The following is a 6,000-nucleotide window of genomic DNA, read 5'->3' as shown; positions in this document are numbered from 1 at the left end:
TTTCAGGCTAAGAATAATGAGCCAGAAGGAAGTGTCACAGGGATCCCACATTTTCACCTAAAGGTTAATTAACCTGGAGGTAATCTGTGAGATAGTGCCTACCCCTTCCTGGAGAAGAAAAAGCAGAGTGGATACCAAGTGCACGCTGTGCCCGAGCCGGGCACTACAGCACTGGCAGTGAGGACTTGGGAAGGGGCCTCAGCCTTTGAGAGAAGGTCGAGGTGGGCCTTGTTGTGATTCAGCACAGCCTGCCTTGTACTTGGAATTTTCCAACAAAGTAAAAAGAAAAGAAAGAGGCTCCGACTGGGGCTGTGGGTTGAAAGGATGCCTCTGCATTACACTGTAAGGAGAAACAGAATTAGCTGTTTACATATTGACCTGGGTCCTATTTTCCTTCGGAATCTGCACTGAGGCGTGAAGCTCTCTCCAGTGAAGTCCCCACTGACTGTTGAGGTAAGGCCCTTCAGTGTGCAAATGTGTGTTGCACACAGTTTTGGGGAAAGACACAGCTTTCTAGATGCTGGGGTCAGCGTCACAGTACCCTAGTCCCATAATACACCCTGCACTGCTAGCAGCAAGCACGCAGAGACGCTCAAGGAGAGAAAGCCAGGCAGTACCTCTAGGCAGGAGCTCCTGATGTCTGAAAACGGCTTGCTTCCATGTGTGATAGAATTTATAAAATAACCGAATGAACAGATGAATGGATAAATGAATGAATGCATCATTTTTTTCTAGCAACCCCCCCAACCAGTCCGCAAAATGAAGAACTGAGAAGGAGAACAATTAGGAAATTGTACATCGAAAGCCTTCAAAATCCAATCATCTCAATCACAAATTGCCGTTTAGATAAATGGTTACAGAAGTGTAGACACACTTGGCCGTGAAGATGTCAGTGTGTCATTTTTAGTAGGAGCTAGGGGGAGAAAGTCTAACGTGTTTTATCTGTGTAACATCAAGCAGGATGCCATTTGGGTCCAGTTTCCCCACAGCAGCCCCACTGGATTGGTTAAAGGTTTGAATGACAGTGGCACTCACATCTCACACTGCCTGCTGCGGAGCCATCATCTTGTTGCCGCTGAGACTGGATATAGCCATGGCAGCATAGGGTGAGCGGGGCTTATGCTGGCCATTAAATAATGCTAGCTACTGGCTGAAGGAAATATGTTCATAGGGGATGGGAATGAGAGTACCACAGGGTCATATGTTCAGACATGCGCTATCAAACTACACATAAAATACAGACAACAGAAGCCTGAACAATGTTGGGGGATGTCCTTCTGTATATGTTTCTCTTATTGGTTGATGACTAAAACACTGATTGGCCAGTATCCAGGCAGACAGATAGGCAGGGCTACCAGACAAGGAGAATGCTGGGAAGAGGAGTCTCAGAGAAGCGGTGAGTGAGACGCCATGCTACAGAAGGAGCAACGTGCCGGATTATGGGTAAATCACCAGCCCATGGCAATACATAGTTTAATAGACATGGGTTAATAATTAAGAGAGAGCTAGCCAATAAGAAGCCCGAGCCATTGGCCAAACATTTTATACTTAACATAAGTCTTTGTGTGTTTATTTGGGGCAAAGCGGCTGCGGGATCAGGCAGGACAGAAACCTCCATCTACAGAACAAAGGTAGTGAGGACTTTCTATGGATTCAGGAATAACGTTGGCCTGGAATGCAGTCCTTACATTTTACCATAGCTCCTACATATGCTTCTGTGAAAACATGTATTCACTTTTCAGTTATAAAAACATTCCTAGAAATAATATCTGCTGGACTCTCTACCAGCCAGATTCTGAGTGAGCTTGGGGTTGAAATATGAACATTTTGTGAGATGCAGGTACATGCACAGCTGATGTGCTAACCTTACCCCATCTGAGGATGTCATCCTGGTGGAGACAGGAGAAGCACATTTAAATGTCAAGCATTCTGGATGAATCCTGTGGTACAAATGGATTTCAGGACTGAGGGGCCAGAACCTTTGGGTTGTCCTGCAGGCGCAGAGGTCAGGAGAGCAGGTTCAAGGTGAAGTGTCATCCTGTATAAGAAGGGTCAGAGGTTGCCTGGGCAACATGCTGGTTTCTGTCAATGGCTCCCTGACATCATGAGGACCAAACAGCACAGAAGGACAGGATGAGGAAATCAAAATGATTAGCAACACTTGTGGAATTATTCACAAAGCACCAATAGAATTCTGGGGCCTCAGCTGGTAATACCATTTTCTTTGGGGTTCAAGCTGAGATGTTTAAGCTTATAACTTCATGTCAAAGACTGGAATGCATGGGTGACATAGAACCATTTGTGGTGAAGAAAAGGACCACCAGTGAGATGGGCTGTGTGTGATTGGGGGGGGGATGGATGGATGGTAGAATTTGGAAATGCTAGTTGCTAGTTTGTATTCTCTAAGCCATCTTAATATTCTATTACTTCAACAACTGAGTGATCAGATGTGCATGTGGCTGTGAGCCGAATAAGGAGCAGGGAATAGGAGCACAGATAGGAATTTTGCAAAATTATCTTCCCCTCTGGTTTAATCTCCATTAGATATGGCCCTTAAAGGAGATAATGAAGTCAGAATAGATTTTTCTCTTTTTCACTTCTGCTAAATTATTGTGTCCTTCGCTAGTGGCCCCATGAATAAGACAGAAATGCTTACACAGGGAAAAGAATTAGAGCCTGTGGGAGAAATATTTTATAAAGACTTCTTTGTGCTGGCCATCTTAAAGATGCTACCCACACTTCTACTCTACAGGATAGGTCCACAGACACCAAGGCTCAGATTGTCTATTCTATTGATATATTATACAGGCCAGGAAGGTTCAGAGTGTTCACACACTGTCCTATTGAGCAGGTTCCATCAGCCTTGTAAAGGTCCTGTTCTGGCCAGGTTCAGCAATTTCTAATGCACCAAGGTTTTTGTTTTTTTAGACTAATTTGCAGAGACTGACAATTCCATAAATGTTTAACATTTTTATATTGTTACTCATGTTTAATTCCTTTGGTTTTGGTGCTGGGCTAGTTCAAGTGGACACCTGTGGCTTTCTGTCAGCTAGTGTGGGCTGTCACTTTGTGTGACATTTGAGAAGCCATTGTCCCTTTCATGGTGCAGTTCATCATTCTCTTCCTAGGTTGTGTTCTTCATTATGTCATGCTTTTTATTACATTTGTATTATTTTTAAGTTTTTTCATACAAGTTTCTCTCCAATGACACAAGTCTCTTAAGAGTCACAGCTAGCTGCCCTGTTGTATTCACTTTAATCTCATTCACTTACCTTTTTTTTTCCCCCTGAACAGATTAGTCCATTTTCTTTAATTCAGCTTAACTCAGGGTCTCAAGACATGGGCAGAAGGAGGTCAGCTTCTTGACCAAAATATCACACAAGTGGACCATAGCCCAGTTCCTGAGAGTCCCTCCCTACTGCAGCCTCCTGGTGTTTCTCTGAGCACTACTGTTCCCATTAGAATATACCACTAAGTTCAAGGCTTTTCCACACAAAAACTTCAAATTCTTCCACATCATAGTCCCATTTGGGAGCAGTTTGCAAAGCCTAAGACCTTCCAATGGTCAAAGTTACCACAACCACAGGCCAACTCTCAGAGGCAGTTTCTGTCTTTTTCTTTTCCTGTCACTGTCATAGAATGCTCTGTTCAAATCAACTTAAAGGAGAAAGGCCTATTCTGGCTCCTGATTTAAGAAAACAATCCATAATGGTTGGGAAGCCAACATTGCCAGAGTTTGAAGCAACTGGCCATGTCACCTTCACAACCAGGATACAAAGACTAAATGCACAGCTGCTCATCTTCCTTTCTTAATGTACACTGTCCAGGATCTCAGCCAGGAAATGGTGCCACCCACACTGAATGGATCTTCCTCTACCAATGAACTCAATCAAGATAGTCTCCCTTAGGTGTGCCCAGAGGCCTGTCTCCCAGGTGACTCTGGGTTCAAGGCTACAATCAATACTGACACAGGATCTTCTCCACCCCAAGCTCTGTTCATCATGACCTTAATCTTTCAATGGCTTCACATGGAGTTTACCAGCATTTAAAGTTCACCAGTCATGATGGAGGTCTCCTTGACAATGCAACTACTCTCTAGCCCACCAGAGAGTTACTAACTACAGGGGTCATTATGGAACCTTTATTGAGTGTGTCCAATGTGAAGAGGCTAAAACTAGTGTAGGGTGTAATTGCTTCCAAGGCTTGTGCTCACACATGACATTGTAAGAATTTCTTATTAAGAAACATCCCCTACCATCAGATTCATGTTTGTTACTTCATGATTTCAAATCTCACTTTTCACTGTTTGCTAGTAAACCACAGATGCCTTAACATTGGATGCTGGGTCATGTATCAGCTCTTATATCTTTTGCCCCTCTGGTAGCTTATAACACTGAGTCTTTGGAAGCCTCAGATAACTTGTTACCTGCCTGTATCTACTAGGTCTTGGGAAACTTTCCCTCATTTACCCAGGAGTAAGTTTCTCAAAGAAAGAGTCTAATTTGACTCCTGTTTGCCTCCATGAGCAGCAGAAAGAGCAAGGCATCACTGACTCAAGCATGGCCTCCATGAGCAGCAGGAAGAGACACTTGGGTCAAGGTGGAATTCAGGCTTCCAGCCTAGAAAGGAAACACAGCTAGGTTCCTGAGATGCTGGACCACACAGAAAAATAACAGCTTGATGTACAATTTGATGACATGTATTCTCCTTCTGAGAGGGAATTTTGGTTAAGATGTAGTGTGTATTTGGGGTGGGGTCTAACACCGGTATCTTTTATCCACTCCCTCTTTGATTTCTAAGTAAGAAGGGAAAAAACTCACTGGCATTGTAATCAGCATTGAAGTCTTTTGCTTAAAAGTCAACATCCTCTCAGTGGCCTTGGCATTCTGTTTTGGCATTCTTGGCTGTTCCTAATCTCTGCCCTTGACATTATGTAACAATGTCTAGAGTTGATAGAGACCATGGTCTGAGGTTCTTCCTTAGTGCACAGATGATTAACAAGGCAGATATGAAGCTGCATATCTCCCATCCTCTGTTGTCTGACAGTCCCTTTAATGATGAGGGCCTTGAGAGGACTTAGCATTAAAAAGACAAAAATCTTGACCTGGTGATCTAACGGGTTTAGTAAAATTGTTGTTCTGATCACAGCTGAGCTCAGGTGCAGACTCTGCAACTAACCTTGGTCCATTTAATCCACTGAATCCCGGTCTAGGCACATGGGCGGCCAAGTTGTTGATGCATGCAGCATATGGAAATACCTGTTATAGTTAGGACCGAAGCCAAGGAGTCAGAGCATGAGACTCGCTGCAGATCTCCTACTTAAACTTCATTCTTATCTGAAATTAGAGCATTGGCATCAACCCTTGAAGTTGTTGGGAGTATTCACAGCATGATGAGGTAGCAAGTGGCCATCACTTAACCTAGGGCCTAGCACATAAGAAGTGCTGAAAGAAGAAAGGAATAATGAAAAGAAATAATTAAGATTAATAGGTTCCATAATGAATCACCTTGGGAAATAGCATCCTTTCCAGAGTGTGATAGATGTATTCTGTGGATGCCTAGCAGGAGCTATCCCTGAAGAACAGGGTGTCAAGGTGAGTACTTTCATGATGACATAAACACAAGCTGGAGCAAAAGGCTGGAGACAGTCAGGATGCAGCCACCAAAGCTCAGATACAAGAAATAAATATGACAGTCGAATAGAAACCAGATTCAGTTAGAATAAAACAGCTGGCTGGGTGGCACATGCCTGTGATTCTAGCCCTTAGCAGGTGAAGGCCAGATGATCACAGGTTCCTCCACTATCCACAGATTTTTTTCAGTAATTAGGTCTTTAAGAAGGATAAATTTCAGGCTGTATCTTTTCAAGGAATCAGTTGAGTCTACAGAGCCCAAGATGCAGTTTGAAGATTGAACCTTAGTAAAGGGTTTATTTAGCACATGTGGCACACCTATACCTGGTCTATTTTCCTAAGAAGACAGATTCCATCTGTTAACATA

The sequence above is a fragment of the Phodopus roborovskii genome, unplaced genomic scaffold, assembly GCF_943737965.1.
Source record: "Phodopus roborovskii unplaced genomic scaffold, PHOROB, whole genome shotgun sequence".
NCBI classification, from domain to species: domain Eukaryota; kingdom Metazoa; phylum Chordata; class Mammalia; order Rodentia; family Cricetidae; genus Phodopus; species Phodopus roborovskii.
The sequence above is the reverse complement of the archived record's forward strand: the minus strand, read 5'-3'. Positions refer to the sequence as shown.